The sequence below is a fragment of the Megalobrama amblycephala genome, linkage group LG18 (genome assembly GCF_018812025.1).
Source record: "Megalobrama amblycephala isolate DHTTF-2021 linkage group LG18, ASM1881202v1, whole genome shotgun sequence".
In the NCBI taxonomy this organism is placed as follows: domain Eukaryota; kingdom Metazoa; phylum Chordata; class Actinopteri; order Cypriniformes; family Xenocyprididae; genus Megalobrama; species Megalobrama amblycephala.
The window spans coordinates 22,978,340-23,005,516 of NC_063061.1; the positions used below are offsets into that span (position 1 = coordinate 22,978,340).

Genomic DNA, 27,177 nt, shown 5'->3' on the forward strand with positions numbered 1-27,177 from the left:
AAATAACTTCAGTGGACTCATTACAGCCAGGATATTGACAAGAGGGAAGAGGAAAAATGACTTTCCCTTTAAATACAACTTTGTACTTTAAACCCAGCTGTCATGGTTGAAAAGTTTTAAGTAGTGTTATTTTTTTAACTGTGACTGGCAGTTACTTAAGCAGTGAGTATAAAAGCATCACAGTAGGTAAAATATACTATCAATTATTTATCTTAAAAATGTTATTATTAATAGGCAGGGGAAACTATGTACATATGTCTGTGTGAGTATTAGAGCACACTATTATAAAGCGTGGCTGTGATTAAAGTGAACAACAAAAGGAATAGAGAACAAAAAAAGTCTTTTATAATATTCCAACATGCAGGAGAATCACCAGAATACACTAGAAAAACACTCCCACTTAATCATCAACGACACGGAACCAAGAACTGAGGAAACTAATTATGTTTTATTATTAGTTATTATTAAAGTTCGAGAGGAGCACGTTCAGATAAACAACCAGATTTGCACGGGAGGAGCACGTTCAGTTAATCAACTCAATTAGCACAATATACAGCAGATGCACCTCTGTCCCACAACAGTTTTCCAGCATCCCTCCACTACCCCATCTCCTCACTCCCGACTATTCCTATCCCAGCCTGGGATGGGGAGGGAGTAATCTGGGTTCGGGCCAAATTCCGAGCTTGAAGCCCTTCCCTCAAACAGCACGCCAATTATGCATAACCTTTAGTGTAAATTAATGAAAGGGTTTAAAATACATAGAGAGTAATGAGGTAACTAAATGAACTACAGGTGAAAGTAATCAGTAACTATAGAAACAAACAAGGATCAAGAACACAGTCAAACGGGCACAGGGAGAACCAAACTAAAACACACTAAGGGCCAGATTTACTAATAGCTTATGCCCTCTTTTGTCATTAACCATCTGGAGTCTGAGGCTGATTTGGGGCCTGGAGAAGTTTTGACATGCCCTGACATTTGTGCTTTTTTCAGTTGTTCATAAACATATTAATAACAATATATTGATTTAGTTTTTGCAAGACACTTTTTGTCAAGAAACACAGTATGCGTGGAGGCGTGAATCATCATGAATAATGGGTGATTCTCACCTGAGAAGACAAAAGAATCACATAATAATGACCTGAAAAGACTTGCATAATAATGAGGCCTTTCAGTCAGGTAGGCTGTGAAAAAACGCTCTGTGATCATGTCTCAGCTCATCATGGAGTATATCAAACATACAGAAAAAAACAGCAATACTGTGAAATATTATTACAATTTAAAATAATGGTATTCTATTATATACAGTACTTTAAAATATATTGTATTTCTGCTCTATGGCATTTCATATAGGCTTTTAGCTTAAAAGCATGCACATTTGGAGAAATATTGATGGATTCTCATATGTTTATATCAATTTTCTATACAGAGGAGTAATATTTATTCAATATTTATTCAATATTTATTGTCATCACTATGAGCGCTGGATACTATGTTTTCAATTCATACTTGCAGCCGGAGGGCGCTCTGTACAGCTTTAGTCCACAAATTAATCTAAAGAAGAACAGGAACCAGGAACTAATGGCATGTCTTCTAGAGGTCGCTAACCATGGCTTTAACATCCAGATAAACACTTTTCAAGACAAAAAATACACGATTGAGACGATGCATACAAGTATTGCCTCAGATTTTGCCTCTGAATAGCGCTGGCTCCGTGGGCGTGACCGCATTAGCGGATAATGAGCTGAATCACTGACTTCTGACATGGCTCTCTTTTCATACAGATTACATAAACACAGAATGTTTGTTTTCGATTTGACTTACACGATTTAAAACCTGACATTTCAACGTTTCTCTAGACATAAGTCTAATTTTTTTGTCATTAGTATTCACTAAATTACAGTTCATTTTCTGAGAACTATCAGATTGGACTTTGCTCAGAGGGAGACGAGAGATCACGCATCATGTTAGTTTTCTTTATTTTACAAAAAGCACAACATTTTGTTTTTACTCTGAGTGTACACAAATAAAAGAAGACATTCTGTAGTTTCAATTGATATATTACTTATGTCTCTATTACAAAAAATGACGGAGTATTTTAAGTCTGTTTTGCTGCAATGTGAAAAAAATCCTGCAAAACGTGCCGGCGTGTTAACCGACTCCAGAGAGTTAAAAAACTACTGTCAAGATTTACTAAAGACACAGTGAAAAATAAGCGATGAAAAGGCGTGGACAGGGTTATTTTTGCTCAACCTTATTACATATGCATTTGTAGGAGTTTCAGTTTCAAATGGGATGAATCAAAAGGTGATTTACTAAGGTTTGTGCTAGTCAATTTACTGGTATTTGTGCCATTATTTACCTTCCTAAAGCATACACCTGACACACACTTGTAATATTGCATATTTTCCAATATAGTGGGTTTGTTTGTTGCATTGGGAGTATGTTCATTTAAACAATCTTTTGTAGTAAATGTCAGATTTTCTGTGCTTTTTTATTGCAAACCTGCACTTTAATTTAACAAGCATTTAAAGGAGAGAAGGGAAATTCAAGTCTGCCAAGGCTGGCATTGGTTCAGTTTCTAAATGATCACACCTCTTCATTTATTAACTTCAGTTGTGATAGTGGTGAACCAGACAAATATGCCGTGATAGTAGTCATTGCAGTGCGAGTCCTGTGGCTGGTTGCCAGGCGACCATCTCTAACGGACAGCGCGGAGAGTGAACCTCTGGTGAGGAATGACCTTCTGTCTCTAGAGGAAGTCTCACGCTTAAGAACCGCCCACCCCATCTCTATGGCAATGCCTGTCCTGCAGAGAAAGGCAGGCTGGCTGTAGTGTAATTGGTTTCATGATAATAACAGTCATGAGTATAATGACAAAAGCAGATAATTAATACAGAATAATAACAGTCCGGAGAGAGAAGCATCTACTTAATTAGCTGAGCCAAAGTATATTTCAGAAGAGAATTTAGATGAGTGAAAGGAGTACATTAGGAGTGTTTTTCTTTAAGGATGTTGCCAGAGAGTTTTATCAAAAGGGTTGGGCCCTTGCTTGGGTTGCCATGTCCCCTAATATAATTAGACTCAGACAGTGATCTTTTAGCAGGGCCATGCTCCTTGTTTACAGTAACTGTATTTTCCTCTCCATTGCATCGACCGCTGGGGTCATTTGCAGAAGGAGGTCCACTCCATTCCAGATCCCTGTCTCAGAAGTTAGACCAGGGCAGGAAGCATCATCTCCTGCTGTATAAGTTCCTGCTTTATGCGTGTTGTTAATACCAATTGTGTGTTCAAATGTGAATGCCAATATAACTTAGGAGTGATAGTTTCAGAACATAGGCTGATATTTGCCTGAGTAGTGTCTGAAATAAAGAATACTGTACTTCAAGTTAGATTTTGAGGTGCACCGAAAATAAAATTCTGGCTGATACAGATGTCGATAATTATTATTATTATTGTAATAAATAAATTATAACTTAAACTGAAAAAAATAAAATCAATTGTTTGCAAATTTAGGCATTATTATAATGTACAATATGAAAATTGGAAATTCATTTTGAGATTCGCGAAAGATTGCATTTAACAGTTTTATTTAATGTTTTTTTAATATTCACTTAGATGAATAGTGAGAGTTTTAGATGACTGCAAAGATAATACAGGTACTTATGTAAAAATAGGGGCAATGGCCATGTACAATTAAATATACAATATAAAAACAGTTACTGATTAATTAAAACATCTCTAGAAACTGATATGGTACCAGTATCTTGTGCATTCTTAGTTAGATTCTAAAGGGGTCATGACATGAGAAATCAAATTTGCCTTGATTTTTTGACATATAAGAGGTCTTTGCACCATTAAAACAAGTTTGCTTAAACCAGGCTCCTCATTAGAAACTATTTACAGTATCTCACAAAAGTGAGTACACCCCTCACATTTCAGCAACCATTTATTATATGTTCTCAAGGGACAATACTATAGAAATGAAAATTGGATTTATTTTAGAGTAGTTGCTTCTATAGCAGTACAGATTTACTGTCCTCTAAAAATAACCATTATTAGCCATTATTGTCTAAATAACTGGCAACAAAAGTGAGTACACCCTACGTGAACATGTCAAAACTGTGTCCAAAGTGTCAATATTTTGTGTGAGCACCCATTGATATCTAGCACTGCCTTAATCCTCCTGGGCATGGAATTCACCAGAGCTGCACATGTTATTGCTGGGATCCTCTTCCACTCCTCCATATTGGCATTACGGAGCTGCTGGATGTTAGACACATGGCGCTTCTCCACCTTACGCTTGAGGTTGCCCCACAGGTGCTCAATAGGGTTCAGGTCTGGAGACATGCTTGGCCACTGCATCACCTTCACCTTCAGCTTCCTCAGCAAGGCAGTTGTCATCTTGGCAGTGTGTTTGGGGTCGTTATCATGTTGGAAAACTGCCGTTCAGCCCAGTTTCTGATAGGAATGGCATCAGGTTCTGCTTCAGAATGTCACAGTACATCTTGGAATCCATGTTTCCCTCAATGAAGCAGAGCTCCCCAGTACCAGCAGCACTCATGCAGCCCCAGACCATGATGCTATCACCACCATGCTTGACTGTAGACAAGACACTGTTTTCTTGGTACTTCTCACCAGGGTGTTGCCATACATGCTGGACACCATTGGAGCCAAACATGTTTATTTTAGTCTCATCAGACCACAGGACATGGTTCCAGTAATTCATGCTCTTGGACAGGTTGTCTCCAGCAAACTATTTGCAGGCTTTCTTGTGAACCAGCTTCAGAAGAGGCTTCCTTCTGGGACGACGGCCATGTAAAATGACTTGTTGCAGTGTGCGGCATATGGTCAGAGCACTGACAAGCTGACCTCCCGCTTCTGCATCCTCTAAAGCAATGCTGGCAGCACTCATGCATCTGTTTTTTGAAGCCAGCTTCTGCACCTGACGCTCAGCACGAGGACTCAACTTCCTTGATCGATGCTTGCGAGGCCTGTTCCGAGTGGAACCCTTCTTGGAAAATCTCTGTATGACCCTGGCCACTGTACTGTAACTCAATTTCAGGGTGTTACCAATCTTCTTATAGCCCAGGCCATCTTTGTGGAGAGCAACAATTCTAATTCTCAAATCCTCAGAGAGTTCTTTGCCATGAGGTGCCATGTTGAACATCCAGTGGTCAGTATGAGACAATTGTATTCAAAGTACCAAATTTTAACTGCTCTAATACAAAATACACAAATTTGTATAGTCTTGTCAAGCAGACAAAAACATGAACATAATGAATAGGATATGTGGCTTTGCATGGTTAAACAACATACAGCTGTTATCACGCAGGGTGTACTCACTTTTGTTGCCAGTTATTTAGACAATAATGGATGTATATTAAGTTATTTTCAGAGGACAGTAAATCTATACTGCTATACAAACAGCACATTGACTACTCTAAAATATATCCAAGTTTCATTTCTATAATATTGTCCCTTGAGAAGATATACTAAAATGGTTGCTGAAATGTGAGGGGTGTACTCACTTTTGTGAGATACTGTATTTAATCAAGCTCCAAAAATGGCTTGTTATGCATATTGTGGATTTGTGACGTCACACGGGCAAATACATTCGCATATGCCTGCCTCCAGGGGTAGAAAGAGTACTGAAAACACATACTCAAGTAAAATACCATAATTAAAAAAATTTAATGTGAGTAGAGTAAAAAAAAAACTTGTCCAAAAATATACTTACGTAAAAGAGTAACTTATTTAAAAGTACTGCAATTTAAAACAAAATAACGTCTTTATTCAACTAGTGATGGGCGATTTCAAAACACTGCTTCATGAAGCTTCGAAGCTTTACAAATCTTTTGTTTCAAATCAGTGGTTCGGAGCATGTATCAAACTGACAAATGTGAACCAATGAAATTTTGAAATACTTATGACATAACGAAGCCTTGTTTACCAAAATCAAGTGACTTTCACACTCCGAACCACTGATTTGAAACAAAAGATTCGTAAAGCTTCGAAGCTTCATGAAGCAGTGATTTGAAATGGCCCATCACTAGATATGAATAAAGTCATTATTTTGTTTTTTTGGCACACAAAAAGTATTCTCGTCACTTCATAACATTGAGGTTGAACCACTGTAGTCACAATAGGGCTGTGCGATTAATCAGACGATTAGAAAAAAAACATTGAAGTCACGCTTTGACTTAGTGTGCGATTATGAAATTGCAAAGCTGCGATTATTTTTTGTGCGTGGCTTGTCAATGAAGTATGGCTCCAAATGCTAATCCATCTGAAAGCACTGCAAGTTTGAATCGATTGTAATGTGCATTTAAAAAAGCAATATGCGTCAAACATCTTTCCAGACATGAGAAGCATTTATTAACATCCTTCATCCAACAAAAGACAACATTTAATAACATGTTTTTACTCAAAACTTACTTCAAAACAACAGGTGAGCGTCCTTCTGTGAGATGATGTGGCTTCTTACACAGAATAAGGCAGTCATGTGTTTATTAGTCATGTTTAATCAATCAAAACGTTTCAATCTTCTGTGTATTCGGCTACAGCGATAGTATGGGATTTCCTGGAATGACGCGTGTTCTACTTCGGCAGCAGGGCATATTTGCAGTTTCTGCGCGAGAGCGCCCTCTGGCTTTCAGATGGTGAAGCATTTACTACTGATCACAGAGCCATACAGCTCTGACAGGCTGCGCATAAAATAATCGCAGCCTTTGCCAAATCACGTGCGATAAAATTTCGATAAATCGTGCAGCCCTAAGTCACATGAACTGTTTTAAATATGTTTTTAGTACCTTTCTGGGCGTTTGAAATTCTAAATTAACTTGCTGTCAGTGCAGGCCTCGCTGAGCCATCAGATTTGATCAAAAATATCTTAATTTGTGTTCCGAAGATGAATGAAGGTCTTACGGGCGTGGAATGACATGAGGGTGAGTAATTATTGACAGAATATTCATTTATGGGTGAACTAACCCTTTAATGGCATCATGGATTGCATAAATATATAATATATAAATAAATAATTTATAATTAAGTTTTATAAAGCTCTAAGATCACTTAATTTTACACAGCTCATGTTGTCTTGAGTTTTTATCTACTGCAATTTCTTAGAAAGCTATTTTTGCAGCTTTTCATCAGAACAATCCAAAAATACATTAGATAACAGTACAACCCACTGAAGAGGTATGTCTATCCCTCAAACCTCACTTTCATTCCTGTTAAAATCAAAGATGGCGCTGCTGTGAATAAGTTTAATTGGATCTGACAGCAGCTACATAGCAAACTGTGAGTAAATGATTTCATAAAGCTTTGTCTGTAAATGAGGTTTTTTTCTTTTTTTGTGCAAAAAACTATATTAACTTAATAAGTGAATCTCAATGAACATATTCAAATAATAAAAAATCCATGTTATGATCCCTTTAAATGTTTAGTGTTTAAACAAGCAGAATTTTAAATTACAGTTTTGTTAATCACTTGCCTAATTTCCTAAAACCCACTGCATTATGTGGAAGTCATATATTATGAACATTATTGGCCATGGGGAACAATATTGTGACCTCAGTTCTCTTAAAACAATTTTCACAATTGATTTCTGCATGCCAGTTGCCAAAACAGAATGAATCACTGCCCGTAAACTAAAACCTGGGATTAATATTTATTCCCTGCTGCTTGTAAATTTATTTTTAGTCGTGCCTCTGTGACTATGTATGGAAGTGAGCGTAAAAACAAGAAAACACCTTCAGGGAAGATATTCTGTTTAGTTTCTGTAGCAAATATCCCTTCTCTTTCCCTTCTGCTGTCTGTCTGCAATATATGGAGACATTTACAGTCAAGGGCTTAAAACAAATCATGTCCTTGCTATTTTCATATTAACATCAAATGTCTAAGGGTATTTTCTCTAATTAGTCTGTCTAGGATATCCTCCACAATAAAATGTATGTACTTCTTTGTAGGGAAGCATCTATCTGGAATATAAAAGTAAATGTAAATAGTAACTTTCCCAAATCTTCCAGACCTGGAGAGTGTCTCCTATACTGTTCACTTTTCCATGCTATGAAGATTAAAGATGGTGGTTGATTTCTAGAAACCATTACTTTTATATATTTATTTTACCAACATAGACAGTGATCACTGGAACTGGACAATGACCCAATGAAGTAAATAACTTTTTTTCTGCCAACTGCAAGTGAATTGAGATAAATTTATGAAGACTATAAATATTATTTGGATAGACCAGCTATGAAACTGTATTTTTGATTATTTACATATAATTTTATTTGTATGTTTGGTATTATTAGATATTACAAGTAGCTGTTTTTTCCTTACACATTAGGGACAAAGGGCAGAGGTCATTTTTTCACTCACAGCATCTTATCCCAGAACTTTAGATTTGTATCTGTTACAGACATGTCTGTAGTTTCATTGTCTTTTTCTGTTTAATTTCTAGTTATGTTTTTTTCACCGTTTCTTAATATGCGTTCTTAAGCAATCTTGCGTCCTTGTGTTCTCGTACTATGTCATCATGTAACCGTCGAAGTTCAACTACAATACTCAAGTACAGAGAACGCATGAATGTACCCGGATGTGTTCTTGATATCGAGGATGCATCAAATCCTTGAGAGAATCAAACCGTTAGAAATCAGAAGATTTATTATTTTATTTATTTGAAGTCAGAAGACACATGGGGGTGCCATGAACAGAAGCCTGTAAGCTTTAAACTTCTCATTCTCACTTAAGAGATTCCTGCTGCAAGCTCGCAAATACATGACCGCTTGTGAAAGTAAACATTTGTCCATTTGTTTTGCTTAATTTTAATAGTGTCAAAGACCTGAAGAAAGCTTGCAGTGTTTTTATAGGCATATAAAAAAAGAATCTTAAAGTCCCCCTGTATTCAATAATTTTATCCCTTAAAACTCATCTTTGATCACCAAAATGACATATTTAGACTTTTTTTTTCCAGTAAAAAAATTCTTCATGCCTTAAAATAGCTTGAATGTAACTCTATACCCTTGCCTCATTTAATATACGTGGATCAATAAATATGCAAATTAGCCCCGCCTCCATTCGTTCACTCCAGCGCAGAGATCCACTCGGTCAACTTACTGAGGTAACGCTGCACAATGGTATCGCTTTTTACAACGTTGGACACATAATGGTAATTAATATGATTAGCCTTTTGCTTGACTATGTTATCAAACCACTAATAATGTGTTACTAATGTTACACAAACCATGTTCCCGTTCACCATGTCAGAGTCAGACAGCTGCCTTCTAACAATCAGTATCCTTACAAACGCTTTGAACAACTCAGAATGTCAGTGGAGAAAGGCTTATAGTTCATCATAACATCGTAATATACGTCATACACCCACCATATTGCTAAAAATCTACACAGGTTTTCATATCAACAGAAAAATATACCGGGATAACCTGGCTTCTCTCGAGACTCTCTTGCTAGTTTGCTGTTAATGATATGCTAAAGCCCGCGGGCACTTTGACGTGATTTACAATGTAGTTTGTGACGTCACAGACACCAGCGATTTCAAACCGCGTTTTTGAGACTGTCTTTTTTCACTGCAGTTTTAAGGAGAAAATACTTAGCAATGGTGTTGACATATGGATTTGCACATGGTTTGTGTTAAAGCATATTAAAAACACCACATAGATATATAAAAATTCTTGATTTTTTTTTTTACCACAGGGGGTCTTTAACATTGACAAAACACACAGTAACAACAATATAAAATACTATGAAAATAATGCCTATAATAATATGAAACAAATGGTTTAATGGGTTATGACATTTGTTTGTGATGCTATGTTGTATTTATTGTGCATTGGACGCTAATTATAATATACTGGGACAGTCAGTTAAGTAACAGAATCACAGCACATCTCAATTCTCACAAGGTTCATTCTTTCACGGTAGCCTGGCAAGACCATCTCCACAAGAATGCAAATCTGTTCTTTGCATTCTTAGAATTGAGAAATAGCCCATAGCCATTTCTCTATGCATTCTTGTCTGCACTTGTGTTCTTGTGGATTTGTGAAATGTCATCAGTCGCTGGCCAAGTACTGTTCAAATCCTTGGATGTGTCTCTTTTATCGAGGATGCATCGAGAGTTGACTTGTGCGGAGTTGAGACAGCCAGGTATCCCAGAATGCATCTCACACCAACCAGTGAGTATCAATGGCCATGTCCCAAATGGCACCCTAAACACTCACGGTCTTACTACGAGTATGCACTGTCATGGCGTAATGCCGCTTTGACTGTCTGGAAGATGTCTGCTGCGGAGCTTGCACCAGTGCGGGCTTGGCAAAAATGCGCATCGAGGGTGCATATTGTCCGCAAAGGGGCGCTCGCAAGCACCCTTCTGAAACAAAAAAATTGGACACCCTACAGCTTCGTGGACTTAACAGACACGAGCAGGCAGCAGCCATTGTAAGTCCACAAGATCGTGATTCCATTTGGGACAGGGCCAATAACGGAGGAGAAAACCAGCGTAATTAAAAAAAAAAAAATACTGTTATTGCGTAACGAAATGTAGTTTTAAGAGTTTTTCAGGCGAGTTGTTTTAAAGCTTTATTAATAAAGATAAGGCCTATTTGAAAATTTGATCTTACATTTTCGGAGTTGTGAGATCCAGGCGATCACCGGGCACTCAACGCTCATGCACCCCGCAGAGAAAAGCTGCGGCTAGTCTTTCTGATGTTTGACGATGGCTCTGATGTGTCTGTATTGGTTAAACATGAGATATGATTTGTCTTGTCTAAATTTAATGAGTGATCTTTGGTCTCATGAATCTATAATTTGTTCCCTGGCAAATCGTTTTGGCTGAGGGCAAAGTGAAGTTTCATAAGTTTATATATTTAGGCTATTTAACTTTACCATTGTAGCCTAGTGCTGACTTTGTATGTTTGACTGAATTGTTTGCTTTATTTCTTATTGTATAGGTTCTTATACCTTTTACTTATACTTTTATTATACTGGCTATTATTGATCATTAAAACAGACATTTAACAAAAAGAGACAGGGACAATTTTATTACAGTGAAGATAATCAGAGTAGGCTACATATGCTCATATTGCCTGAACCATATATTAACATGTTTATTTTTTTTTTTAAATATAAATGAAAAGAGGCAGGGTTGTGTTTTCGTTTTGTTGTAAATGTACATGCCGTGAATATAATCAGTGAACGCGTTGCCTGGATCACATTTGTGTGGCTATTAATATGTTAAATATTTTTTAAATGAAAACGAAAAGAGCCAGAGTGGTATTTTATAACATATTTTGTTTTATTGTTGCCTAAAATATACATAGCCTACAGATATAACCAGAGTAGCCAGAGCGAGCTGAGTGACGCTATCAAGTACGCTGATGTACCATTTGCAGAATCACCGGACTGGCGTCCTCCCGTCCTCTGGAGTGCGTTCTCCTGGGTCGAATTTGACAAGTCCGAACTACCAAGGATGCAAGTTCAAACCTTGCGTTCTTGGTATTGAGAAACGCCTCATGTCTCTGTTTTGCATGTATTCTAGTAAATGATTGGTTTTCATGGTTTCTGATTAGTGTCTCACCTATTCCCTGTTCTGTTTCGCTTTAACGTCTATGGCAGGGTTCCTCAAATCTGGTCCTTGAGGCGCCACTACCCTGCAGACTTTAGCTCAAACCCTGATCAAACTCACCTACCTGTGATTTTCTAGCAATCCTGAAGACCTTGATTAGCTTGCTCAGTTGTGTTTGATCAAGGTTGGAGCTAAACTCTGCAGGGCAGTGGCCCTCCAGGGCAAGATTTGAGAAACCCTGGTATATGGCTTATTTGTAGTGTTTGGCTCTTTGTGTTTATTAAAGTTCATTCTGAGTCATGCTGTTATAAGTGATCTGTGTCTGTGTTTGTTTCAGTTGCTTGTGGTTTTTTTTCCTTTTCTGTTGTCATTGTTCTCATAGTTCCTGCTTATTATTTGTTGCTTAGGGTACGTTTACATGACAACGATGAAAAAAAAAACACATAAAAGTTTTTTCTTTGTATAGACGACAACGCTGTCAAAATGATCCCCGTTCACACGGATTCGTGAAAATGACTAAAAATGCTGCATTATGCATGCCAGGCCAGTAGTTGTCACTTTGCAAAGAAAGACTCTGGCCTGTGCACATACACATTCTTTTACAGAGCACTCACGCCAAACGCACATGCCTATAGACTAAACGCGTAATACGAATGTGCATGCCATCACCGTTTTCACAGATCAATGTTTTTGTTGCTTACACAGAGATGATAACAGTATCGTTTTAAAAAAACTTTCACTTTGAAACCCATTTTCAAAAGTTTGCATTTTCAGGCCCCCAAAACGCCATTGTTGTGTAAATGAATGCCAAAACGCATAAAAAGTTTTCCATTTTTAGTTGAAAACGGTTTAGTGCAAACAGCCCCTTAGTTACTGATTACTTTAGTCACTTGTCTGTAGTTAAGTTGCTTGAGCCTGCCTTAGCTCACCCATGTATATACAACTCTATACACTGCCCGGCCAAAAAAAAAAAAAAAAGTTGCTGCTTGGATTTTAATAGGCAAATACATAAGAGTCCATGGATGGATCATTATTACAGTGATTATTATTTTTCTAGTATGTTATATGTTTGGCAACCGTTCTTTTAACCCTAAAATATGGAGTGTGTAGCTTTTCATCTCTTAAACAAGCATGTATTAAGATGTATCATGGCCAAATTCCAGGATGACAATGTCAAGGTTCATCAGGCTCAAATTGTGAAAGAATTGTTGGGAGGGAGCATGAAGAATCATTTTCACACATGAATTGGCACTGACCTAAACCTCAGTGTAAGTTTTTGGGATGTGCTGGAGGAGACTTTACAGAGTGCATTGTCAATAGAAGATCTTGACCAAAAAATGATGCACCTCTCGATGGAAATAAATGTTGTGGTGTTATTTCCATCAAGAGGTGCATCAATGTTTGGTCAAGATCTTGTATTAACAATGCAAGAGGTGAGCACTCTGTAAAGTCTACTCCAGCACATCCCAAAGACTTTCAATTAAATTAAGGTCTGGACTCTGAGGTGCCAATTCATGTGTGAAAATGATTATTCATGCTCTCTGAATCATTCTTTCACAATTTTAACCCTGGTGTATCTTGACATTGTTATCCTGGAATATGGTCATGATGTGTCTTCCTACATTGTTGTTTAAGAAATGGAAAGCTGCATACTCCATCTTTAAGGGTTAAAAGAACCGTTGCCAAACATATAACATGCTAGAAACATAATAATCACTGTAATAATGATCCATTAATAGATTCTTAAGCATTTGCCTATTAAAATACAAACAGCGACTTTTTTTTTGGCCGGGCAGTGTATTATAGCCCAGTAGTGTAGTTTGTCCATTCTCTTCAATATTTTAATGCTTGTTCTGTTTCTGTTGTGAGTGATATATTCTGAGTATTTTTGTTATCTTTGATTTTGTTATTAAAAATCCTGTTTTTCATCCTTTTTTTTTAACCATTTGCTGACAGATGCATCATTCTTGTGGATTTACTGCATGCTCACTCTGACTGTATACTTGTATCTGTGCATATTTTTATTATTTAAGGTGTTCATTTTCACTGTTTCTGTAATGTATATTCATTCCTTTTAACTGGAAATCTATATAGGCAACCCCCTATACATGTAGAATGAATCCCACAATTTCATCGGCACTTTGAAATCTTTGTGGTATGATGCTTCATATCCATTACACTCCTATTTCTATGTGGTGTACAAACCTCACTCTTAGAGCGAGCCGAAAGCCACATCCTGCATCATTTTATACATAGTCATGTTCGCAAGCAGAGGTATCAGTCTGACTGCAGGGTTTCTCAGATGTGGGATTCCTTTAAAGCAGTGCTGCTGATTACAGCAGACGGCAAAGTAAAAAGAGGTTGTTACCTCTAGGTAAAGCAGGGTAACATGAACCTCTGTACATGTGTCTTTGTGCATGTGTTAGTGTAATTTTGCTTTGTTAAAGAGAGCATAAAATAGAAATGATCATTTAACCAAAAAAAAAAAAAAAACAGGGCTGTCAAATAGATTGAAATGATAAATCTTGAATAATCTTTTACTTTTCTATTCCTGAAAACATTGTCAAATAGATTGAAATGATAAATCTTTTGCACTTTTCTATTTTAATAATAGTACTGTTGAAATGAATGTTAAATTATGACTATTTCTCTCAATTGTTCATTAATTCAAAAGATTAATTTTAATTTATACAAATGTTAAAAATGTGTTAGTAGATACATAAAATTGATTCTTGTAATCGTTTAATAATAAATGACATCCAGTATGACATCAATTAAAAGTAGCACATTTCAAGCCACGTTTGGTGTCGAGTCCTACTTATGGGGTTATGGGGTACATGTTAAAGATTTTTCCTAATAAGCCCCACCTATTCCCTGTCTCCGCTTCATTTCTGCATGGAGGTTTGGTACCGGCGGGGAGGGGTTAATGGTTTTAGAAGTTGCCGCCCACTCAACAGCCTATTTCCATCATTCCCCCTCCCATTTCCTCTCTCCTCCACACGCACTCAGCATCAGTCACTCAGGGAGGGGATGGAGGGCAGACCGTAGCGTATGGTGGGGGAGCACTGTGCCTCTGCTTCTGCAGCATGCAGCAGGCCTTGTAAAGAGAGAAGGAGATCGAGAAAGAGAGAGAGCTGTCGTTACCGCTGTCTGACATTTGCACGCCCAGAGGAAGCAAGACGGAGGAGGAGAGGAAGAGTGCAGAAAGGAAAGGAAAGAATATTTTCTGAGTAGGTTTACGAGCGTTGGAACTGGCAACTGAGACGGTAAATATTTCCTCTTCTCATTTCTCCTCTTGCTGCAATTCTCTGTTTCTCTCACTTACCTTCCTCTGCCTGCAGCTTGGCTGTGGGGATTCCAGTGTGTGTTTCTGCATGAGGAGCTGTGCAGCATAGTAAATCTCTCTCTCTCTCTCTCTCTCTCTGTATACATGCTCATAGCTGGGTATTACCCCAGTTCATGCATCATGTATTTTCATGCTTTTAGATGCACGATGAAGGATGATGCAAGAACTCAAGTTTGTCATTCTTGTGCGATTCTTCTGAAGCATGTTATTATATCAGGGCTACATGTATGTATTAAAAAGCCACCTGCTCTTGAATGTGATGGATTCAATTACTTTTCTGCATTTCATGAATTAAGGCAGCAGAGATTTTCTAAAATGCGATCTGTTTTTTTTTCCCCTTTAAGTTGTCCTGGGTCAGACTTTTTAGGCAGCCAGTGGCCTCACTGCATCTCGCTGGTTGTCATGGTTACAGCAAATCCCCCGCCTTAGCTGAGTGACACTTGCTGTTCAATAGTTATTGACTTATTTAAAAATATCCCACGCCCTGTGTTCTCCTTCTGGTCCTCTTACGGACATGGTCCTTCAATCCACTCAGACAGTCATGTGAATGAATACATTATTTGCTGTTTGCAAGAATACGTCAGTCAGCACATTGTCTCAATTAAACGTGTCTTCTTATGCTCGCTACCTTTTAAAGCTGATGTTATTACATGCATAGTTAGAGCAAGACTCATAATTGCCTTTCTAAATGTACATCATTAGTTTTGCATTGTATATTCCCTTTGGAAATGTAAATCTTAATGTAAAGTCCTCTGTCTTTGTCTTAATTAAGTGGACCTTCGCTTCAGGACATTTGCAAGAGTTATCATGCAAAAAACATTAAGCTACTGTAGATTCAAAGTCAGTCAGGAGGATGTTCTCTATGCCTTGAGTCTGAGCCAGATTCATCACTGTTTCTTTTTTAGGATAGTGGGGAAACAGGCTTAAATGACGGCACTCTAATACTCAGTTAAAAAGCCATCTTTCCATCATAGTGATTCAAAGTGCCCTATTTCCGTGAGAATACACATAAATGTTAAAGTCCCCCTGCTGTCAAAAATTGTATCCTTTACAACTCAACTTTGATAATCATAATGACATATTTAAAAAATTTTTCTTGAGAAAATAATTTCTTCCTGCCTTAAAATAGCTTGAATGTAACTACACCCTTGCTTTATTTGAAATATGCGGAATATGCAAATTATTCCCCGTCTCCACTCAGTCACGCCAGCTCAGACAGGCAGGCAGGCCCGTTTCTAAGGTGGTGCTTAAGGGTTCTAAGCACCCTCAAACGAAAGCAAGAGCACCCTCAGTTGATACTGCAATACTGTTATATTGACGAAACAGATCTGATAAGCGTGCCCTGGATAAAGTCAAATGTTTCTATTTACAATGTGTTTTTGCAGCTGTGAGCAATGTAGCCAATCACAGACATGTTGTTGATCTCTAGAGGACAGTGGCCAATCAAATTAGTCAGTTAATTTAGTCAGAATCCACTCACTTTTGTTCTCGAATCCTCTCATTAACAAAGTGTTGACACAATGTAAATAAGCGATTCATTGTAGTGTAGACAACTTTATTGATTATAATGGAGTTTTGTGAGATTGCAAACAGCTTTTTAGTGATTGTAGTGATTTCCAGGCTATATATAACGGTAAATGATATGATTAACCTTTGGCTTGACTACGTTATCAAACAGCTAATTATGTGTTGCTAAGGTTACACAAACCATTTTCCCATTTGCCATCTCAGAGCCAGACAGCTGCCTTCTAAAGATCAGCATCCCTAGAAATGATGATAGCATGTTGACGGGATTGGTTACATATTTATGACGGTAGGAATTAGGGGCGATTTCAAACTGCGTTTTTGAGACTGTGTTTGGTACACTCTAGTTTTAAGGAGTAAATACTCAGAAATGGTGTTGACTGATTAATTTGTGCATGGTCTTTGTTAAAGCATATTAAAAACACCATATAGACATATAAACAACATTAAAAAACTTGATTTTCACCACAGGGGGTCTTTAAGAGAAATAATAATACTGCTGAAGGAATGAGTCCTAAAACCTGGAAACTACTAAGCATTTTTGCACTTTAGTTCCATTATCCTAAAGTCAGTGTTTTCTTAGAATGTGTAAATGCCTGAAATAATGTCTGTGGATAAAACAAGATATTTTCATGTTTTATTCAACTACAGAAAATACACTCATAATGTGTTTATCATCACATGTTTTCAGAAGATATTTTGAAGAACTGTTTTTGTCCATATGAAAGTTAGTGGGGTGAAAAACAACACTGAACCCTGACTTTTATTGTTTGGACAAAAAACTATTTCTCAAAATAGAAAGAAAAAAAATCTTTTCATTTTTGGCTGAACTATCCATTTAAAGGTTTGTTCAGGGCCTTAGCAAGCTAAAAGCACAGAGATTCACTGATAACCAATTCAGAGGCTTCTTGGCACCAAGAGTCTCGGGACGGCAGGATGCCGAGCCAAGAATAAATCAATCACCATGTTGACATCCTGAGCACTGTAGCATCATTATCACACCCCATGCATATATCTCTAGGGTTCAAAGCACGAAACTTCAAGTCGACATTGAAAATAAAATTTACATTTTTTGGCACATTTATGTTTTGCTTTGTATTTTTACAAAGGCTATATTCAAATTACTGTTATGTTAATGTTGCATTTTAAGTGTATATCTGGAGCGGAAAACTAAATTTAATTTTCTCTGTGTAGCTTGTAGCGGGCTAAAGAGAAATATCTACTCGGAAGACAAGCAAGGTGAAAGAGTGTTTTGACAGAAGAAAACTAAAAACATTTTGTGTAGAATATGTCATATTGGCATAAAACAATAAAGCTTGTTTATAGGTTTGATGTATCACCAGTTATGAAGGACAATACCAGTGTGAAATTTGATACTGGTTTAAAGGGAAAACATTTAGAATTAAACTATATATATATGTATATTGGCTAACGTTGATTAAGTGAACGCTTTAGTACAATGATCATAATGCAAGACTGGCACTTTGCATATTTATTACCTATTTTTTAGGGGGATTCAATATAGGATTTGATTGTTTGATTAATAGATTAAGTTATTTCAAATATATCGCTATACAGACTTTTTTTCTCTGTCTTCTTGGGGCTTCTTAGACTAGTCGTTTAGTCGGTTACAAAATTTCCATTTAAACATGCAAGGCAGACATATACAAATTGATAAAGCCATTGATGTGGGTAATGGAGTCATAACGTTATCCTTTAATGATGGGGCAGATGGAAAGGTGAAACCCGAGATTTCCTTCCCATAGAGATGCACTTCCTCCCTGGTGAGATGTACCACGTCATGGTGATTCCTTTCAGGGTTTACTGTTACACATTATCCATTTTGTATTTTCACAGTCTTGGATTATTTTCCAAGTGGAGGGAGTTTGCTGTACCCTGCGAGTTTCGTTTAACAGTGAAATGTGAATGAGTGCCAAATAGGCTGCTCGTTCTCACGATTAACATGCTACCTGGATGAGTAGGTTTCTATGGCAACTACAGAGTCCCCTCCCCCACTGTAAAACGCACACGAGCACGCAATGCGTAGCGCTTTGACTGCTCTCTCCGACTTACTGGAGGTGATGCTGTCATTTTGCCAGTCGAGCAGCGTGAGGATTTACCATACAGTGTTATTAGCTCAGATAAATGATCAGCGTTTTCTCATACGTCTCATTTAATGGGAGGTGTTGTCTTGTTATAACGAAGTTGGCTTGGGTGAAAAAGCCCAAAGTTTAGCAAAGCTAAGCTGTGTAACATGTTGACACCGATGAAACGGTTGTTACTTCCACACCACTAGGTTTGAGCTCCCAGCTGTTCCTTCTCTACCCCAGTCTCAAGAGCCCTAATGCTACACATCAGTGCTTTAAAACACCCATCGTTAGGCATTGAACACTCTCACACACATGCAGACCTTTCTTTCTGGAACACCAAGATATATTCCTTGTGCTAAATGCCCTATCTGACACTGTTCTTGTATTACTGCCCTCGAATTAATGTACTGGGATTAATCCATGATTCTCTAATAATGAATAGTATCAATCTGCTGAGCATCAGGAGAACTCATTTAATATTGTCTTAAATGTTCAGATCATTTCTAGGTGTTCTTTAAATAAGCATGATAAGATTATAAGATTATTCTTTAAATAAGCATGATAACATTATAGACTTTAGTCAGGATAGACATCATGTTTATAGCTGAAGTGTGTGTAATTTCTTCACCGCTTTCATATTAATGATTGTTTTCAAACGGGTTTCCCAAACCTTTTTATTGTGAAACAGTCAGACATGACTTAAAGCATTACTTTACAACCTTTAATATAAATGGTGCATCTGTACTTATCTTTTCATTTGTACCAAAGTAAATATGGCATCTTTCCTGATTAATGCCCTTTATAGTATCTGGAAGCTGCTTCATTGCATTCATTTTAGTTATATGGCAACACTCTGATCATCTTTCTTATATTCTGTCATAAAATATGAATGTATTTAAACGGATAGTTCACCCCAAAATGAAAATTATCCCGCTCACCCTTAAGCCATCCAAGGTGTATATGACTATCTTCTTTCAGACGAACACAATTGGAGATATATTTAAAAATATCCTGGCTCTCCTAAGCATTATAATGGTAGTGAACCGGGGGGGGTGTTTTGAAGCCCAAAATGAATGCATCCATCCATTATAAATATAATCCATACAGCTCCAGGGGGTTAATAAAGGCCTTCTGAAGTGAAGCGATGGGTTTTTATAAGAAAAATATTCATATTTAAAACTTTATGAAGTAAAATAACTAGCTTCTGCCAGATGACTGTATGCATACTGCGCAAGTCAACTTGCGCCAAATGAGTAACTCCTGACGTGATGTATGACGCAGGATCTAGAGGAGCGTAAGCTTAGTCACCTCTCGTGGTTTTTGTCATTATGTCATGTGTTGGGTCAGTGGTTAGTCTTCCACCACAAATCGATGCGTACAGCCATCTGCCGGAAGCTAGTTATTTTACTTTATAAAGTTTTAAATATGGATATTTTTCTTACAAAAACCTATCGCTTCATTACAGAAGGCCTTTATTAACCACCTGGAGCCGTATGGATTATTTTTTATGATGGATGGATGCACTTTTTTGCCCATTCACTACCATTATAATGCTTAGGAGAGCCAGGATATTTTTAAATATATCTCTGATTGTGTTTGTCTGAAAGAAGATATACACCTAGGATGACTTGAGGGTGAGCAAATCATGGGACCACTTTCATTTTTGGGTGAACCTTTAAATCCTTTCAGTTAAATCAGTTATTATTGGTCATATTCCTTTGTTCTTGTTCTTCATCCTTCTAGGAGTCAGAGGTCAACGATCTGAGGAAAAGAGAAGTGATCCTTGAGAGAGAAGTGAAGAACAAGGCATTAGCATGTAAGACTTTGGTGAGTACAAGATATGCAGTGCATAATGTCATGGCTGATACTGTCAAAAACTATGTGTTTTCTCCTGGTGCACTCCATAACTATAAACCACAACTGATTCTGATCTGTATACTTTAGATATTGTTCTAGCTGGATTATTTTTTTCTGGAATGCCTGTATTTGCTAAAGCTTTAAGTGCTTTCAACAAATCACAACCAAGAGGTGTTTAACACTCTGAGGTCTGAGGTATCGCCGGTGATACCACCGCGTTTTTTTTCTTAGCAGTGTGAAAGAGACTCAAAATACTCCGTCAATGTTGCACATACAATTAAGAGTTATACACCATTTTAATCTGTGGAATATCTTCTTTTATTTGTGCACACTCAGAGTAAAAACAAAATGTTGTGCTTTTTGCAAAATAAAGAAAACTAACATGATGCGTGATCTCTCGTCTCCCTCTGAACAAAGTCCAATCTGATAGTTCTCAGAAAATGAACTGTAACTTATGAATACTAATGACAAAAAAATTAGACTTATGTCTAAAGAAACGTTGAAATGTCAGGTTTTAAATCGTGCAAGTCAAATCGAAAACAAAGATTCTGTGTTTATGCAATCTATATGAAAATAGAGCCATGTCAGAAATCCGTGATTCAGCTCATTATCCGCTAATGCGGCCACGCCCACGGTGCCAGCGCTATTCAGACGCAAATTCATCAATACATGCATTCATCGTCTCAATCGTGTATTTATTGTCTTGAAAAGTGCTTATCTGGATGTTAAAGCCATGGTTAGCAATCTGTAGAAGACATGCCGTTAGTTCCTGGTTCTTGTTCTTCTTTATATGGATTTGTGGCCTAAAGGTGTACAGAGCGCCCTCCGGCTGCAAGTATGAATTGAAAACACAGTATCCAGCGCTCATAGTAATGACAATAAACATAGAATAAATATTACTGCTCTGTATAGAAAATTGACATAAACATATAAGAATCCAACAATATTTCTCCAAATGTGCATGCTTTTAAGCTAAAAGCCTATATGAAATGCCATAGAGGTAACATAATTGTTCAGACACTTTGCATCACAGAAATACATTATATTTTAAAGAATATAATAAAATACCATTATTTTAAATTGAGCTGAGACATGATTACAGAGGTTTTTTTTACAGCCTACCTGACTGAAAGGCCTCATTAATATGCAAGTCATTTCAGGTCATTATTATGTGATTCTTTTGTCTTCTCAGGTGTAAATGACCCATTATTCATGATGATTCACGCCTCCACGCATACTGTGTTTCTTGACAAAAAGTGTCTTACAAAAACTAAATCAATATATTGTTTTATATGAAGGAGTAGGCAGCATAATTTTTACATAATTCTGAAGTAAAAACTCTAGTCTACAACCTTCAATACCCAGAAGTCTTGTGAATACAGATTTAATATACTTTTTTTGGCCTTATTTCAGTGACTTAAGTTTTTTGTTTTTTCAATAACCATGCATAAACGTTATTCCTTCAAAAACACAAACTTGTACATACATGTTCCTCACATATTATGGTAGCCTAGTGTGTGCTGAATACAGTGTAATGACACTTGTGTCATTAATATGTTTATGAACAACTGAAAAAAGCACAAATGTCAGGGCATGTCAAAACTTCTCCAGGCCCCAAATCAGCCTCAGACTCCAGAGGGTTAAGAGCACCTTTACTAGCCTCTTTTCTCTTTTTTTAAACTTGTTTCAGACACGTTTTCAGAATCCTCCAATCTTCAATTAACAGTCCACTGGAGGGAAAATATTTTTATTTGATTTTTTTTATTTTACTTTTGATTTTATTTGAAAAGGTTACTGCTAAATATTCAAGTCAAATATTCAATAAGTCTCTTTTTTTATATTTTTAAAAATAATTTTATTATTGATTTAATTTTTTTATTTATTATTGACATTGAGGAATTATCGTGGGTGGATTAATACACCTCCAGTGTTTAGATTGAAAGCATAACCCTAAAGTGTCACAGTACTTCAGTCATGTTACAGTAAATTTGGAATTGATATACAGTACTTAATCATTAATCTTGTGAATAGATTTGTCCATATCCTGCAAGGTTTGCATAATGATTTTAAAAAGTTTATAATTTTAAGTTTATCCTTCAAAAAACTTCTGTTAAAGCCATGGACTACACAAGGAAGCCAGTGATTTTGAATATTTGGTTTCACATGTGTAACAAGATATCCAGCGTCTCCCTACTGTTCGCATGAATGAAGCTACCGCACACCACCTCATTAGTGGAGATCCAGTGGGTCTTTATTGGGAAAGCACAGGAATAGCATGTCTGATCTCAAACCGCATGCTCCTTGGTGGCAAACGCTCAAATGTGCTTTCAAGATTCCCTGAAAAATTATCTTTATCCTTTTATGTCAATTGTGTTAATTTGATAATGCTGCTCAAAACCCTTGTGTTGCAATTAAAGTAGCACCGCGGCGCTAGCCCAACAGTTGATTTACTCTAATCATTTTTATGAGCTGGGGGGCGTTAATTAGCACGCTCCATGAGAAGTGTGTTTTGCGACTTGTAGAGATGACATGTCAAGAGGTCACAGAGATAGTCGCTCTGAATATCAAACAGCTGTCTAATAGGATCAAATCTGTCATTTTTCCATCATTGCGTGCCAAATATCTAAACTGCCTTATTTGTTTATTGCGGTATACGCATCAGTGCAGTGACAGCGTTCTGACAGGCTAAGGGAGGATGCAGTCTCCCTCCCGACCTCCTGTAGCTGTCATGGAAACCACCTGCTCTCAGCGGGAGAGGAGCCTGAGCTTTCACAGCAGGATCAGAGGCTAAGATTTCTGTTTGTTACAGGTACAGACTGGAGATGTCACTTAAGATTGGCAGATCTGCCACTGTAAGCTGCATGTTAAAGAATCAAATGTGTTTTGGCTAAATGATATTTGGGTAGTTGACATTAAATACTTATGGGAAGTTAACATGCTATACTCCATCTAAAACATTTCTACAAATATGGTATATTTTGAATCCTCATGACTTTGTCTAAAGCATTCGAGGCGCAAATCCCATGTTTTCCTTAGATGTTTGATAAACGAATATTTACTATAAAATAAACCTAGCATGACAAATAAAATCTCAGTTCGACATGCCCCACAGATTTCCTGCCTCCCAAAGTCTCTGTTTCTCCGGGTAATACTGTATGTCTGTGGTTGTATAACAACACCCACACACTCGATATACATCCACAATGCTGCAGTGGTTGGCCATGTAAAGAGCCTCATCTCAGTGAATGTTTTGGAAGGATGAGCAAAGCTTTTCTGAGCAGCTGCAAAACCAGGGGCCAAACTGGAGGGTGGGGATCGGGCAACCGTGTCTGCTTGAATTAGTCCATTCTTGTGGCACGCTTTCGCTCTCTCTCTCTCTCTCTCTCTCTCTCTGTCTCTTCCCAAGACTGCCTCCTTTTTTGCCGTTCTGCTTCTTGATCCATCCGTATGGAAATCAGAAGCAGAATTCCTGGTTATGAAACGTGCTGCTGCTTTAACTTACATCGCTGTGAGAGTTTCAGTTGATAATCCCATGGTAGTCTAATCTTTGCTACATTAAAGCTGTGTTTAATCAGCTGTGACTGCGCAGTGAACATAACTGCACATGTTTTACTCTAGGTTTCAATGTGCACCCAGTTCAGTGGTCTCTTAAAGGTCCCTTGAGCAGAGGTTAAGGACTGTCCTTTCATATGAGGTAATAGAACATGATGGCTGAAATGTTCCCTAATGTATATGCGGATATGCTACACGTGATCTCATGGGAGGTCTGCGGTGGTCACCGTTTGCAGGCAGTGGAGTGTGCGCTGCCCTTGTGTGCAGTAGCTGTCATGTCCGGTGTGACACTGTGGTTGACAGACAGGACTTCTGACAAGAAAGTTCAAATGCTCCTCTAGTTGCTGTTGAGCAAACCTGCCACCTGATATACTGTGACATGTGAGCCAGGCAGGAAGGGACAGGATGCTGAGTCAGAGCAGCTCACAGAGTTCAGTCAGGGTGTGGCACTTTGAAAACTTCAAAAGATGTGTTAAATAGTCAAATTTGGGTATTTGAAATGACTTTGTGAGTTTGTTCTTCTGCATTTATGAGTAGATATAGATTGGTGAGATATAAATTGCCTGTTCAGATGTGAGATGATTTACCTTACGTTTATCTTTCTCAGTGTCAGTGTTTTACATTTTAAAGTGCTATCTTAGCTTAATACATAGAGACATCTATAAGTAAGCTTTCTGTAGGTTGATTCCCTTATAAAGTGTAAATAGGTGCTCTGTAGCTTTTTAAAAATATTTAAGTTTTTTTGAACCAGCCAACATCAAAAAACTGGCTCAATGTTGCGAGTTTGTAGCCTGACTTCGTCATACTCATATTCTAGGCAGAATGTGAGTCTGATACTGCTCCATTGCACTTGAATTATGGGGCGTGTCTTAACCGAACCAGTAAAAAAAAAAAAACTCTGCACTCAATTGGATAGACCTACAACCAATCAGAGCAACGCAGTAAGTGACGTATGTTGAACTTGTACTTAAACTTTTGCCGAATCCCGTTGGAAGGACGGCAAACACATCTTTCCCATCGACAAATGCCTTGATTGCGGTTCTTTGTTCGTCTTTTAAAATTAATGTGCTGTCGATTTCTTTTATTACAGACGTGATAGCGGAATCTAAACATCTTACTTCTCCAGCTGCAGTCATCGTTGGTGAAAACCCAAGCGCTCTTTGATGACGTGGGTGGTTACGTAACCGCAGATAGCCTGTCCATCATCGATTAAAGCCCGCCTTGGCAATTTGATTGGCTCGGCCTTCTGGGAGCCGAGCATAATTACTCCACAATGGATCGAGTCCAGACCGAACTTCCCGTCCAAAAAATGTTGTGGGCGGGGTTCGGGCTGGCACCCAGGCTAGCGAGTTTGGGGCATGGCTATCAGTTTAACTATCCGACCAATGGCAGAGAGTGGGAGTATTCGGGAAACCTGTTTGAAAACAATTCATTTTGCAGTTTCATGTAGTGATGCTTGCGGAAAAAGAAAATAAAGACTTCCAAAACCGCATAAATTACCTTAAACCAATTTAAAAGGTAATCTACCAACAAATTGAATTCTGGTTTGTGGCAATTGCTGCGTGATGCCATTCTCCATGAAGTATTGATTCATTTTTCATACAAGCTGTGTTAGATATTTTGAGATTTTAGGTGGCTCTTTAAGCACAGTCAGTTATAGGTGACAAAATGAGCACCGATCACAGAGTGCATCATCCAGTGTTTCTGTTCTCTAATCAGTCACATGTATGCATCCTGTTGTCTGTAAGGAGATTTATATATTAAACTTTCTTTTCTTTGGATGATATGTCCAGATGTCTCAGATAGATATATAGATAGATAGATAGATAGATAGACAGACAGACAGACAGACAGACAGACAGACACATTCAGTTTTATTTTAAGTGAATGTAAAAAGTAGGGTGACAACCAGATATTTCAGTATTTTGGAGTCGTGCATTAGATCTTAAAGTGACAGCAGCCTAAAATACCTGGTGTGTGTGTCATTAATGCTAATCATACAACAAAAGACAAAGAAAATCACTCACTGTTCTTCATTGAATAAATTTGTATTTTTAATAAGAATCAATTTATATTTAATACATATAGTAAAGACAGTGTTTTACCTTTACATTTGTTTACTCAATGTAGTATTTCTCACTACTGTGCCTGAAAAACTTTATTTAATTTGGATTTTTGTTCTATTGTATTTGTCCTTCTTTGTTCTTATTTTTAATAAAAATAACTAGATTATGATATATTGTTATAGTAAAATAAAATTTCTCATATTGTGAAATAACATTTTTGTCACCAAAATGTTATTTCACAATAATTCACCCACCCCTCACAATAATTCGCCCAACCCTAATAGGTACTGTTCATAGACAGATATTCTATGATATCATGTACAGAATGAGCTGACTCCTTTTTTCCTTTTTCTCTTGACAGAAGAATGAGCTTCAGGTTGCTTTGTTGGAGAGAAAACGGCTCAATCGTGAGCTGCTTAGTCACATCCTGAAGGCTGTACAGTACGAGAAGGTAAGGGATGGTCAGCATCACACGCTAGCGGAGCTCATTAGATCAATGGCTGCTCATTACATGGCTCTTCTAAGAACATGTGCCTGGAGGGCTCTTCTCTGCATCTTATCGGCAGTATTGATCTTATTGTGTCCCTGTCTGGTCAATATATCCACCTTGTTTGTGTTGACCAGATTTATCTCTATGAAACCGGATGGGGTTTTGTATGCATTTATTATTATGGTTTGAAATTGGCCCCCATGATGTGACAGACACGTCCACATGCAAATTGAAGATCATCAGAAAGTGAAAGACAAAAACTCTATCATAGTGTGAAGGAAATCCAGTGACACCCGAAAAGGGGTATCGATGTGAGTAGTGAATCTGCTGAGGAGTGGATATCGCTCTAACACAGGACCGCTGAGAGTGGCAGTCCATGGCACTCATTGTGTTAATAGTGTCAATTTCACTGGCGCTTTTTGCCAAGGTGACGGGCCATGCTTTGGCAGTCTCTCTCCAAATAATCCACAGACTGCTCCTCTCCTCTAACAGCAAAAAGGGGCCATCTGTCACAACCCCAGACAAGTGTCTGGGATAAAATGTCTTCTGTTTAATCAGGTAGTGTTGTCCACTCCTATTCCCATTCCCTCAATGATCAAAGGCTCATTTCCTTGCATTCAGCAGTGCTAACAAGGCTGGGCAGAGTAGGTAAATAACCCCAAGTGGGA

At 37.7% G+C, this 27,177-nt stretch overlaps 1 protein-coding gene across 5 annotated transcripts in view; it reads left to right on the forward strand.

Moving 5' to 3' along the window:
- Positions 1 to 27,177, forward strand: part of rimbp2a (RIMS binding protein 2a) — an 82,462-nt gene that overhangs the window by 20,412 nt on the left and 34,873 nt on the right. For 3 of the 5 annotated variants that reach the window (XM_048166059.1, XM_048166061.1, XM_048166062.1), the window contains 3 exons: positions 20,288 to 20,371; positions 23,064 to 23,210; positions 26,381 to 26,470. The gene's annotated coding sequence lies outside the window, so the exon portion shown is untranslated. Of the gene's footprint in view, positions 1 to 14,569; positions 14,851 to 20,287; positions 20,372 to 23,063; positions 23,211 to 26,380; positions 26,471 to 27,177 lie in introns of those variants that run through there. The other 2 variants (XM_048166060.1, XM_048166064.1) reach the window with 2 other exon arrangements.